The 14,725-nt window shown below is 42.3% G+C and overlaps 1 long non-coding RNA gene and 1 pseudogene across 1 annotated transcript; both read left to right on the forward strand.

The window, feature by feature from the left end:
- Positions 1-5,609: 5,609 nt before the first annotated feature.
- On the forward strand, positions 5,610-12,630 carry LOC112848030 (uncharacterized). Its single transcript, XR_003221905.1, has 2 exons — positions 5,610-5,645; positions 12,374-12,630. It is a non-coding gene; the product is annotated as an uncharacterized LOC112848030 (long non-coding RNA).
- Positions 6,891-9,763, forward strand: LOC100710629 (olfactory receptor 1500-like; annotated as a pseudogene).
- Positions 12,631-14,725: the final 2,095 nt, after the last annotated feature.

Consider the following 14,725-nt stretch of genomic DNA (forward strand, 5'->3'; position numbering starts at 1 on the left):
AGTGGAACCAGCAGATAATGGAGAAGGTCATGATACTTTCCAGGAAGGCATAGTAAAAAGTCATCATAATGGGTGTGCTGACTCCAAAGGAGTTGAGTTTCCTAAGGAGGTATAGCTGTTGGTGGCACCTCCTGAGAAGCTCCTCTGTGTTAGTAGAGAATTTCAGGAGGTTGTCAAAGATGGTTCCCAGGTATTTGTACTCCTCAACTACCTCCACTGGCTTCCCATGGTGGCGGTGACTGAAGCAGCCAGATCCCTCTGCTTACTGGAGAAGGTCACCACCATCTCTTTGGTTTTGCTCATGTTCAGGTCCATCAGGGGGTCAGTTGCTCTTATGATGTGCTGTTTTATGACCTTCTCCATGGCCTTCATCACCAAGGAGGTGAGGGCCACAGGACGAAGATCCATCAGAGACTTTGGGTTGTTTCTTTTGGGGATGGGATGACTATGTAATGTTTCCACAGCTGGGGGACGGTGTGATTGTCACTTGATTGTTGAAATAGAGTCTGGAACACACTTCCTAGTTGCCCTGCACAGTGCCTCAGAACTCGACTGCTGATGTTGTCAAGGTCAGGTGAGCTCCTCTCCCTGGTCCTCCTGAGGGCTCTCACCACGTCCTCAGTCTTGAAGGTGAGTGCAGAGCTGCCAGGTTTGAGTGAGGATCTGGACTCCTCAAGCTGGGTGATATTGGATGGTATACACTGGGTGATATGTATATATATGTATGTATGTATATTTAGTGTGTACATGTGTCTGTGCGTGTACATGTCTATGCTTATAGATATCTACTACTTACATAGGAACAGTAGTGGTAGAATAGTTATGTTAAAGCTATATTTTCCTTCTGATATCTGTACCTGAGCTGAGGTAACGCAAAAATTTCCTCACTGTGGGATGGGATCAATAAAGTCTTATCCTATCTTATCTCTAACAGGCTTTTTCTTGTCGCAACTCTGGCCAAGCATCTAGTGGTTGGGCCTTGGCCCATGGGGCCAAGCTGGGCTCAGCCAGGACCACTGCCCACAACAGGCACCGTAGGGGTTTGAATTTACTTTATCTTTGAGGTTCTGGTTTCGGAAGCGGTGGCCCTGGCACTCTAAACCCGGATTTCAAAACTTATTTGTGGCACACTGAACCTCAAATCTCTGGAGGGGAAGGAATCTGCGCTGGTGCATGAGGTTGAGAGATATAAACTAGATGCTGGTTGAATGTATCTTAGCGCATGGCTCAGGCTCTTGAATCAGTTTAACCTAAAAATAACCCATGATAGGATAGGTGAAATCTGCGAAGTAGCCAGCTTTATTTTTAAAAAAATGTTTTAGATGAAAGATGTTTTAAGGCTGTAAAACCCCTCACTACACACTTTATACACTCTTCTCAGACAGGCATGAACATTTTCACACTTTTCTCTTGTTTAAACTCTCTCAAAGTTCAAACCTTCGTAGAAAAATAACTCCAGTATTATGAAATGAAACCTAAGGCACCCGCGGTTGCCTTTGACGGTGCAAAACGTTTCATCGACATTGTTGTGTTTGTTGGGGAGAAAACTTACAGACGTACAGCACAGCACTTCAGAGTCACACTGCGAGCGATCGAAGATTCATGTAAATTTGACAAGCTGAATGCATTCTGTACTGTACAGGAGACATGGCATGAGATTGATTGACAATGGTCTACAGCCAATCAGGACGCAGAACACAATGCGCTGTGAAAAAAAAGCATGCAAAATTGCACAAAAAAAATCCACGAAACCGCGAGGCTGCGAAAGGTGAACCGCGTTATAGCGAGGGACCACTGTAATGTTGCGGTTTTCTCCAGCTGATGAGAGGGTTGCTTCCCTGCACCTTGAGGTCAGAATGGCTTCTCAATGACATTTGTGTCTATACACCAAAAACAGTTCAGAGTACCCAGTATTATTGGAGTTGCTGGGTGGGTTGCATGAGAGTGCTTGGGAGGAACATCATGGTCAATCTGAACCAGAGTTGTGCTCTGTTATTGGTCATCTGTGCTAACCACAGCTTGACCTATTACAAACCACCATGTTTGAGCATGAGAGTAGTTCTAAATTCACATGGCACTGACTGCATGTCTTTGAACTGTGGGAGGAAACCGGAGAGAACATGCAAACTCCAGAAAGACCATCGCCTGATGGTGGAATTGAACTCAGGACCTTCTTGCTGTGCGGAAACAGTGCTAACCACCGTGCTGCCCCGTCAGGCCTTTTATAATCTTTAATAAGCTCATCTCTGGTCTGGAGGGGAAGGTGGACGACTTACCTGTCACTGGGGGTGAGGTCAGATGGCACGATACCACTTTGTTATGTCCGAAACATACATTTGGATATCTGCTGATACCGATATGAATCCGATATAGTCTAATTTATAATCAATAAAGCTGTTTTTTTAATGTCTTGCTGCATTTTGTATAAGTTCATACTAAAATTTTAATAAACACTAAAGCTATTCTGTTATACTTGTATGCAAATAATACACTGCACCCAAAATATTTTGCAGTTCAGCAATACTGATCTTTTTATTTGAACTTTTAGCAGAACTTTAAATCTAAGTATTTAAAGTAATATTCAAATGTAATTTAAAATGCAATTATATGCATTTCAAAACTCTTTGGTTCAGAAAAAAGAAGTGCAAAAGCAGCACAAAATAATGTTTATATACAACAACTAAAAAAAAAAAACAGGTTGTAGAATGGACCCTTTTATACTTAAAGTTTGACATAAATAGACATCCAGAGTGGAAAGTGTTGCAAATAAATGTAAACACGGCTTCACGACACTCATCTTTTTTCAAGATGGATGTCAGTCTAAGCTATTTCTATCACATTTAACCTGAGACTGAATTTTGTGTAATTTCTATACAAAACTTATAAAAAAGTGTTTTTCATATTTTTTTTTTCGAACCATGAAACTGTTTGGCTATGTGTCATGCTGGGGTGGGTGTCCCTGACAGAATTTGTTTCCCCTGCGTCGGGAGCACACGCTGGGCTCTCCAAATCATGGGCAAACAGTATCCCACATTCTTGATTTTTAGTTCACAAACACTTCTTATAATGACAAACTACTTCTGAAACTTTGGAGGTTTTAGCTCTTTATACAGTAAATTTACAGGAGGATTAAAATAATTATCAGGTTAAATGTCCTTCGTTTGTTAAAATAATCCTGTCCGATACCACGTGAGAACAATAAACATATAATTTTCTGATGTAACCCTCAAACTGAAAGGTAATGTAGCGACACTCATTTTTCACTTTTTCACAAAACTAAAACATCACTACTTCCACGTCTAATTGTCTGTAATGGAGGCGGAGTAAACTGGATATGCACTCCGTGCCCGACGGGTGTTCACGGCGCGGGGGGAGCAGGTTTTGTCGGGGGTGGTCAACCTTGGCAGAACACCTGGTTGGGCAGCATGTAGCGAAGCTCCAGATGCTTTCAGTGTAAAGTAACTCCAGACCGCCCACAGGTTTCTCACACAACAGGCGCTCTATCGCATGATGCATAATGCTCCGAATGCTAAGGTCACTAGGGTTACACCATGTTGCAAGTTGTGAGGCGCTTTTGTGATATTTAATGGATCGGATTACATTTTTTATTTCTCCCCGATATCTGATCCAGTAATTTAGGTCAGGATCGGACTGATACCGATACTTTATATCAGATCGGTCCATCCCTACTATGCAGACATGCACACACGTGAGGAGAGCTGTACACAAGAGAACAGAGCACTGCTATAAGTATCAGAGCACAGAGTTGTTCTGCTTGTTTTTTTAGCTAAGCTTCGCAGAATAGAGGCTGCCCAAACAAAGGACAGAGTACAGAGAATTATAGAAGATTAACAGAAGCTTTTTGTTTTTTTGGTTTATTTGTTTTTCCATAACTTGTGAATCTGCAAATATACACATTCTGTATTTTTCATATGAAAGAAACTATACTGTGGTGGGGCTTGCTTATTTCTTGTTTTTGATTTATGTAGGTTTTGTTTTGTTTTGCTTTACTTTTGTTTCATATGTTGTTTGTTTAATTTAAGACTAAAAGAAAATTAAATGAATGAGAGGTAAAACTTAAGGGGGTAGGGACAAATAAGTAAATACTTCTGCCTACTCCTTTTCAAACAAATAATGAAATGATATTTTGTAATGATTGTGAAGGCACATGTTTGAAATGTTTGAAATAAAAATGAACTGAACTGAAGCTCTTTACATTAGTGATGTGTCGGTCGCGAAAGAAATGGCTCTTACGGTGTGTTCACACCGAACGCGATAGACGCGAGCGAAAACGCCCCTAATTTGACGCGTGCACATTCGCACCTCGAATTGCATATTTTGACGCGCGTGAACCGGAAATGTGGGAGGAAGTTTTATTATGCTGTGCTTTTTCTCCGTCTGCGCGCCACTTTCGTGCGCTTTTTCCCTCGCGGTGCAGGTGTGTATCTCCGAATGAGGGTCATAGTTATGAGTGTTTTTGTGCTGTTTTTTCTATTGGACGTGATGGTTATCAAAACCAAACATGATAAGTTTGGCAAGCGCAGGAGACACGACATGGAGGAGATTTGTCAATCAGGCTGCAGAATGCAATGCGCATTGTTGAAAGCTGTATGGTGCAATAACAAAAATCAGCGAAATGTGACGGGTGAACAGCGGGACCACTGTATACTGTTTTATTAATAAACAAAATATATTCCAATATGACAACACGCATAAATTAACTGCCTACATTAATTCACTGTAAACCTTGTCCTTCTGACTGACATTCCCCTGCTGCCTCTCCGGGCTGTCCCTGGTCCTCGGGGGGGAAGTTCTCCACGGTCCGCACCATATTGCCGCTAGTCTCCCGCGGGGTGAGGAAGGGGTCCAGAAACCCCATGACCGCGAAGAACTTCCATCTCTTCCCCGATCCTGCTGCAGACCCACTCCTTTTCTCCTTCTCTGTCCTCTTCTCCTTATTATATGTGTCCCTGAGGCTCTTCCACTTTCTCCTGCAGATGTCCTCTGAATAAACACATTATCTTGTTAGCGGAAAGGTATTTGTACATCAGTGGGAAAATAGCGGGACAGTACGCGTCAGTACCTAGAGAGCCACGTCACCAGCCTCCTGATTGGTTGTCGCGGCGCGAATTGACACCGGAGTTCAGATTTTCCAACTCGAGCAGTTGGCGCGATAAGCGAGTGTGCACAAAATGCAACACATAGCGGTCTTCTTCGCGAGTCAAACGCGCCCGGCGCGCTACACTGACGCGCGTTTCAGGCGTTTTGGCATTTTCGCGAAGCAAATCTGCTTCCGAATTTTCGCTGGACGCGCAATCGCGTGTCATCGCGCTCTTTCCATTGACTTTACATGTAAACCTGACGCTCTGGCCGCCTCTATCGCGTTCGGTGTGAACGCACCGTTAGATCCGGATCTTTGACGTGAACGACGCGAGCCGGCTCCTTATCGCGAGCAGTGTGGGGTTTTTTTCCTTTTCTCACCCTGTCCCTCGCACTTTTTTTCCGCTTCACTCTGCACGCGAGCCTTGTGCTTTGCGCTGGGCAGAGGGGGGAGGGACGGTAGTTACACTCGCAGTAGCACAGCAACTGAGACGGAGGGAAAGAGAGAGAAAGAGCGCCAGGGACAACAACGTCACATTAGAAAGGTATAGTAATGGTCCAGATTCAGAAAGTTGATTCATGCAGGCCCATATGACAGAGAATGTGCATCTTTTTGTTTTCATATTTTAATTTATATTTAATTGTGTTGCGGTTTGCAGTGTTTTGTGTTATTTCACTTTAAATTTGTTTAAAAGGAAAAAGCTGAAAATGTAAATAGTTAAAAGTTGAAATGTGAATAGTTGGTTTTAGTATTATATGATTTATTTATTACATTTTATGTGGAGTGAATAAATAAAAGTATATTTACAGTGGCCCCTAGAGACAAAGCATGTACAAACTTCAAAACACGTATGAACTCTGAAGCACGTACAAACTCTGAAGCACGTACAAACCCTGAAGCACATACAAACTCCAAAACACGAACAAACTGCAAAACACGTAAAAATTCCATAGCACGTACAAATTCCGAAGCACGTATAAACCCTGAAGTACGTACAAACTCCAAAACACGTAAAAATTCCATAGCACGTACAAACTCCAAAACACGTAAAAACTCAGAAGCACGTACAAACTCCAAAACACGTACAAAACACAACAGAAGTGCTCCAGGATGCCAGGCGCAGTGTTGAGCTTTTGTTACCTAGTGGCTACACAAGCCAGCAAGTACCAACAACCAGATTTGGTGTGTGGTAGTAACAGGTAAATGAACATTTTTTTTTAAATTATTTGAGTATATATGAGTGCTTGTGTATAAATACACAAACAATACATATATACTGTATATAGTATTTTATTCTATTCTGTACAGTTGTGTACTGTATTTATTCTCATTTTATTTTATTCTAATTTTTCCTTCATAACTTTTGCACTGTCCACTTCCTGCTGTGACAAAACAAATTTCCCATGTGTGGGACTAATAAAGGTTATCTTATTCTTATTATTCTTATATGTTTTCAATTGTGTAATTTAAGTGATCTAGGTAGCTCTGTTTTGGAAGGTCAGTTAACCCTAGAAATGAGTTTGCACATGCTTTGGAGTTTGTACGTGCTTTGGAATTTGTACGTGCTTTTTGGAGTTTGTACGTGCTTTGTCTCTAGGGGCCACCGCATATATTTATATATAAACATATATAAATAAAACCACCTTTTTTTTTTACATTAATAATTCCTTTTGTGCATAATTTTATATTATTGTTAATAATAAATTAAAGCAACAAAACAACCTGAAGAGCTGGTTCGGAGCCGAAAGAGCCGGCTCTTTTTAGTGAGCCGAGCCGAAAGAGCCGGTTCTCTAAAAAGAGCCGGAAATCCCATCACTACTTTACATGGCATTTATTAACTCAGCTATGGAGAACAATATCACCTTTGTGCGACCTGCATATTTTATAATAAGTGGTTTTATTGGCATACCCTAACATTAGATATTATTTTGTCTTTCTGTGTTTTATTTACGTTCTTGGAGTTGTGGGAAACACATTAGTGATGACTGTAATAACATTGGATCATACCTTGAGAAGTCCTAAATATATTGCTGTTTACCTTGCATTTACAGACCTGTTAACAAAGATGGGCAGTAACGCGTTACTGTAATCCGATTACTTTTTTCAAGTAACGAGTAATGTAAGGGATTACCATTGCAAAAATGGTAATTAGATTACCGTTACTTTCCCGTAGGAACGCTGCGTTACTGCGTTTTTTCCAAGAATGTCTCATGACAATGACGTAAGCGAGTGTGACGTTCGTGACAACAGCTGTCTGCAGATCAACAATGGATAATATATCGAGTGTGGGAGAGAGTATGAGCATGCAGCGTTTAAAGCGTGGATGTACTGACCTTATTTTGAGTTCGATTCCATAAAAAGTGACAAAAACATTAGTGTCCGTTGTGCGTGGGAAGAAAACTTCTTTTTACAGTGAAAAAACCCCCCTAAACTTCCAAGCAAGCACCGAGTGCGCTACAACTGTAATGGGAAATTCACAGAGAAACTCCCGGAGTCTTCAACTGACCGCTGCGGCACACTTGCACCATATTTTATTTTATGTGCTGGAATGTGCAGAAAATAGGTTTAAATGTTAAACAAATTTCTTCCAGTCAGAGAATGTTGCATATAATTTAATTTTTGCTTGATGCATAAAGTTAAAAGATTAAAACTAATAAAACAAGTTTTAAGAAGAGACTGCATAAAGAATTGGGCTGAAAGATCTATCGCTTTATCACCTATTCAGGTTGTAAATTGTGTTTTTAAAAAGTAACTAAGTAATTAATTACTTTTGAAAATAAGTAATCAGTAAAGTAACGGGATTACTTATGGGGGGAAGTAATCAGTAATTAGTAACTGAATACTTTTTTCAAGTAACTTGACCAACACTGCCTGTTAAGTAGCTCTTCTTTGATGCCAAAGGTTCTTGACATTTTTCTGTTAGACCATTATTATATTTCATACAATGACGGCTTGACTTTCATGTTTTTCAGCTTTACTTTTTATGCGATGCAGGCTTTTAATCTGGTTGTATTGTCATTTGACAGAGTCATGGCTATCATGTACCCTCTGCACTATCAAATGAGAGTGAGCCACAAGCTCATTTTATCTCTGATCGCTTTTTTATGGCTTTTTGCCATAACTCTTATACTCGTTGCAGTTGGCCTTCTCACAAGACTCTCTTTTTGTAAGTCTGTTGTTATCCAGAGCTATTTCTGTGATCACGGTCCTATGTATTGTCTTGGCTGCAATGATGTCACCCACAATCGTGCAATTGCTGGTTTGGCACCAATTCTAATTCTTGGGTTTCCACTGGCATTTATCATAGGAAGTTATTGCTGTATTGGCTATTCTTTGTCAAAAATTTCTACATTTAGGGAAAGAGTGAAAGCTTTCAAAACCTGCATAGGTCACCTTTCATTAGTGGCAATTTATTTCCTTCCTATTACATTTGTGTATATCTTTGGGAACGTAATACATCCAAATGCTAGAATCATAAGCCTTTCTATTACCACTGTATTGCCTCCCATGTTAACCCTTTAAGACCTACCATAGAACCAAGTCCGCCAGAGCTTACTTTATAGTTTTACATGCTGTAGTGCCATTTTTGGGAGCATTTCAAGTTGCTATCCATCAATACAACTGTTATAGCCCATATTTTAATAATATGTATGCATTAAGTCCATAGTAACTACATTATTGCACTTCTTTGCAATTAAACTACAAAAAATTTGAAAATCGTTTTTGGTTTTTTCTACTTGGAGAAATTTAAGAGGTTTATCCCTCAAAACTTTAAATACAAAAAAGTTGGAAAAATAGTTTACAACAACAGGAAATTTATTTTGAGTGTCTTCATAGTTTTATTTTTGAGATACACCAATTTTTATATACTGCAGGAAAAACGAAAAACAATCCTATGATGCAAATTTGCAAAGAAAACAGCATGTGCATAAAAAAAAACTATTTCCAGCCTTGCAATTCGAGTTCTAAGCATCCTAGAAACTATTCAGAAAAGCAAGCAAGTCAAATATGACTTACAAAAACACCAGTATAGGCTTTCAAGGCCTACAAGTAAAGAACTACATTTTCCGCGAAAATGACGTCACTTCCGGTTTCGGGCAGGAAATGGTGGATATGCGATCGTTCGCGCTGACATCTGTTTCAATGTGGGAAGTGTTACGAACAGCTGATCGGATCGGCAAAGTGTGTTTCTGGAATATTATGTTTTTGTTCCTGCAAGCGCTTTTTATGCAATTTTTGCAAAGCTATATGTGGAAGGAAACCGTGACCTAGGACAAGCTGATGGCATAAGATGTAAGTACAACTCCTCTGGTTTCATATGCAAAAAAAATTATTGCGCTTGCTTACGCGGTTCCGGTTCTACAGGGATTTAAAAATAGTTACGCAAAACGGAGCGTGCCCGCTCCGACCGGCTTTAAAGGGTTAAACCCGATTATCTATGTTCTTCAGACACAGGAGATCAAAGAATCATTAAAGCTGTTGCAAACTAGAGCGCAGTTTGGAATTGCAGCGAAATACTGATAAGGATTTAGACTTGAACTTGTGCAGTGCCCAGTACCATGTAATGTAAGTTTTTTTGAAGCTGAAAATGTTGACCAAGTATTTTATATAGAATACTGCATCTTAGAGCATTTTAAGACACATCTAATGTATTAGTCTTCATATCCAATGTTAAAAATACTGAAGTATGTATTTGTCACTGTAAATCAAAATTATAAAAAAAAAGAAGTTTAAAATATAAATCTGAAAATCAGTGAATTCAGATTTTTCTGTGACCAAAGAAATTGTTCTCACTTATATTTTGTTGGAGTAACCCCTTAACATGTCGATGTAAGTCATATAATGCAGTGCAACACATTCAGCTATTCTTGTCACAGCTGGAGAAAGACAGGACCCAGGTGCGGCGCTCTGAATGAAAGGCAGTGTGTTTATTTACAGTGGCAAAGGTTAACAACAGTTCAATGTGCAAAGTAGTCAGTCGTGTCCTCCTTCCAGTGCTCAAACAGTGCGTGGCGGTGAATTTCTGTTCCTCCTCCAGGTACATTCCTGTGCTCGTGATTCTCCTCCATCCCTGTTCCTAGTCACTCTCTTTCTGCTTTGTGTCTATGGGCCACCGTATATATTTATATATAAACATATATAAACAAAACCACGTTTTTTTACATCAGTAATTCCTTTTGTGCATAATTTTATATTGTTGTTGATAAATTAATTAAAGGAACAAAACAACCCGAAGAGCCGGTTCGGAGCCGAAAGAGCCGGATCTTTTTAGTGAGCCGAGCCGAAAGAGCCGGCTCTCTAAAAAGAGCCGAAATTCCCATCACTATCAATTTCGTTCCACAAGATGTAGCCATTGTAGAGGGAGACGTCAAGGAGGTGGTGGAATAGGGCCAATGGCCACCGTGCTGTGTGCCTCCTACATGAGTAGGTGCCGACAGCCTAACAAAAAAAAACAAAAAAACAACTCAAATACATTAAACCTATTTATATTTTACACAAGAATATATGAGTAAGAATGAATAAATGTGTGCTTAACTGATGGGTAATGACACCTACCTTATCAAGGTTGTCGATGCCTCCTTTACATTTGTTGTACTCAGTTATTATTTTTAGCTTTCTCTTGGTGTCATCGGTTATGGATGGTGCTTTGTGCTCAGCAGGAGGACGTTTGTTCTGCGTCAGGGGACGTAAGACACCAGGGTGTGCGTCTTCGTGAAGGCGAAGATGGAGGAGTGCACCTCTCTCCCTCTTGTCTTAAGCAAAATTGACGGAAGCTAGAGTTTATTTTTTCGAATTGTGCCAGCCAGGGCCATTTTTCTCTTTAGTAGCTCATCTGCCAAAGGAAAGGAGATGAAAAAATTGTAGCAAGTGACGGTGTGTCCCTTGAGCCCATCTGTCATCTCTAGGACCACCCTCATCCCCTGGTTGACCTCCGCCTGTTTGCCAGCTGCTTTGCCTGTGTAGACTTGCACTTTCCAGGCATATGATGTCTTGACATCGCATAGTGCCCAAATCTTCAGGCCATACTTAGCAGGCTTTTTTGGCATGTACTGCCTAAATCCGCACCTGCCTTTGAATGGCACAAGTTGCTCGTCCACACACACGTCCCTGACCAGGCAGAACAGCATCTGGAGGCGGTGCGCCCACATGTCCCAGACTTTGCGTATTGGAGCCAGTTTGTCATCTCGGCGTCGGGAAAGTTTATCATCGAAGCGCAATGCCCTAGTGATGTGATGAAACCTTTTTACCGACATGGTGGCCCGAAAATTCAGCCGTCCGGTTTTCTCACTAAAGAGGCTGCGCAATGACTGAACGGTACACACCAGACAACATCAGCAGTCCCACATAAGCCCTTATTTCATCTGTGTCCACGTCTCTCCATTCTTCGATCGTGCGTCTTCCTTGTAGATTTGTCACCGACGCAATGTGCAGCACCATTTCATCTGTGAGAAACAGCAGGCGGTGGCATAATGTGTGGGTCCCGGGATAAGTACGGTGGCTGCTGGGACATAATGGAACGTCTCGGCATTTGTGGGAGCCCACACAATTCTTCCGTTCTTAGACGTCCACTCTGCTGGCTCTTCAGCTCTCTCTCCGCTCTCATTGTCCGACGACACTCCTCCAGATGAACTGGACTCCAGCTCCTCCGTTTCCACCTTTTTTTCCACCTACATTTTCTGCTTCATCCCCAGAATCCTCAGATGAAGATGCAGAGCCATCCTCACGATCAGGGTCCAGCACCATTTCCAAAACCTCCTCAGTGCTATAGTACCTTGCCATTGTGAAAATGACTACTCCCGCACTACGGCTCATACTTATAACCATGGCACTCATTTTAAAATAAAATTTAAAAAATATATCTTTTGGCAAATTTGGCTATATTCCAATCAACACAGTGAAAATGGCTTGAAATTAAAAAATGCAAAGGCCACAAAATGGTGCGAGGTGCTCCCAAGGGGTAGCATCAGAATGTGTGAGCTGTCGGCTTCCAGCCCCAATGACGTGACCGTGTACGTGCTGTCACGTGAGAAAGCCAACGGCTTTACCTGCTCTCATTTGCTGTTTTAGCGGTTTGGTAGTTGTTGAAATAGTTTCGTGAGTTTTAACCTGAGATTCTGGAGTTTCTGGCAAAATACATTATGTTTAAAAATTGATTCAGGATTTTAATGAATCGATATCACGTTATTCAAGCTAGAATCGATTTTAATCACAAAATCGATAATTGAAACCCACCCCTATTTAAAGTCTCTGTGTATCTTGTTCTTTCCTTAGATTTTCAACTGGATTTAGGTCAGGTGACTTGCTGGGCAAGTTTAATTTTATTACTCTTGTTACGACCCGGCTCAAGGCCGCAACATAAAAGAAGATGAATACCAGGTTGTGGGTGAGAAGAGGCTTTATCTTAAAAAGGACAACCAGGTTGGCTAAAAATGGCTGGTGCCACTAAGGCAAACACAACAAAAGAGATGGACAAAATGGTGAACGGAGAACTAAACTATACTGGGAAAAACTAAACTACTGACCCTGAACAGAAACACAAACCTGAACACGAATAACAGCCAGCAGAAAACAGATGACGGTTGGGCAGCAGGGAAACACACGGATGAGACATTGTGGATACACAGACGGACCAGCCAAACTACAAAGACAGAGGACGCAACTTAAATACACACAGGGAGATTGCACACAGGTGGGGAACACAGCTGGGAATAATCAACAAGACGAGACAGAGGTAAAACTGAACACACTCACATGAGACGCAGACCTTCACAATAAAACAGGAAACGAGAACAAATCCTTAAACATAACATAAAACAAAACACTGACAACATTAAATCGTAACATTTCCCCCCACCCAAAAATCAAACATTTAACCCCAAATGAAAATGTTTGATTCATGACCTAGAGAGCCATGAATGCTGTAGTCCTGGAGGACCAGCGCACAAGGCACTGGCCGCTATTCTGCAGGCAGACGGAATGCTGAAGCGGTCCTCCGGACCCTCCAGCGTTGACGGACGAAGGCTGGACAGGCCCCTCGGACCCTCCAGCGGAGACGGACGAAGGCTGGACAGGCCCTCGGACCCTCCAGCGAAGACGAATGTTGGCTGGACAGGCCCCTTGGACCCCTCCAGCGGAAACGGAAGGCTGAAGCGGTCCCTCGGACCCTCCAGCGAAGACGGAATGCTGAAGCGGTCCCTCGGACCCTCCAGCGAAGACAGACGAAGGCTGAACAGGCCCCTCGGACCCTCCAGCGAAGACGAATGTTGGCTGGACAGGCCCCTCGGACCCCTCCAGCGGAAATGGAAGGCTGAAGCGGTCCCTCGGACCCCTCCAGCGGAGACGGACGAAGGCTGGACAGGCCCTCGGACCCTCCAGCGAAGACGAATGTTGGCTGGACAGGCCCCTTGGACCCCTCCAGCGGAGACGAAGACGAATGTTGGCTGGACAGGCCCCTTGGACCCCTCCAGCGGAGACGAATGAAGGCTGGACAGGCCCCTCGGACCCTCCAGCTGAAACAGAATGCTGAAGCGGTCCTTCGGACCCTCCAGCTGAAACAGAATGCTGAAGCGGTCCTCCGGACCCTCCAGCGAAGATGAACGATGGCTGGACAGGCCCCTTGGACCCTCCAGCGGAGACGGAAGGCTGAAGCGGTCCCTCGGACCCCCCAGCAGAGACAGACGGATCCCGGACGAGCCCCCAATTCTGTTACGACCCGGCTCAAGGCCGCAACATAAAAGAAGATGAATACCAGGTTGTGGGTGAGAAGAGGCTTTATCTTAAAAAGGACAACCAGGTTGGCTAAAAATGGCTGGTGCCACTAAGGCAAACACAACAAAAGAGATGGACAAAATGGTGAACGGAGAACTAAACTATACTGGGAAAAACTAAACTACTGACCCTGAACAGAAACACAAACCTGAACACGAATAACAGCCAGCAGAAAACAGATGACGGTTGGGCAGCAGGGAAACACACGGATGAGACATTGTGGATACACAGACGGACCAGCCAAACTACAAAGACAGAGGACGCAACTTAAATACACACAGGGAGATTGCACACAGGTGGGGAACACAGCTGGGAATAATCAACAAGACGAGACAGAGGTAAAACTGAACACACTCACATGAGACGCAGACCTTCACAATAAAACAGGAAACGAGAACAAATCCTTAAACATAACATAAAACAAAACACTGACAACATTAAATCGTAACACTCTGAAACCAATTTAGAGTTTTCTTATTTGTGTGTTTGGGATCACTGTCTTGCTGAAATGTCCACCTTCATTTCATCATCGTCCTGGTAGAATGCAGCAGATTTTTATCAAACAAAAACCTTGGTACATTTTTCTATTCATTCTTCGCTCAATTATATGAAGCATGCCCGTGTCGTGTGCTAAAAAACACATCCCAACTTGTTTAGCAAGCTTTAAATGCGCTTCAACAGGCTTTTTCTTCAGCAATGGAGTCTTGCCTGGTGGAGTGTGTTACTTATTGTTTTCTTTAAAACAGTCATGCCTGCTGATTCCACACATTTCTTTATAAATGCACAACTCTTGTGATAATTCTTTTCACTCTTCCATCTGAAATCTTGCAGGGAGCACCTGGTCGTAGACCAGGT

Source organism: Oreochromis niloticus, linkage group LG10 (genome assembly GCF_001858045.2).
Source record: "Oreochromis niloticus isolate F11D_XX linkage group LG10, O_niloticus_UMD_NMBU, whole genome shotgun sequence".
In the NCBI taxonomy this organism is placed as follows: Eukaryota; Metazoa; Chordata; class Actinopteri; order Cichliformes; family Cichlidae; genus Oreochromis; species Oreochromis niloticus.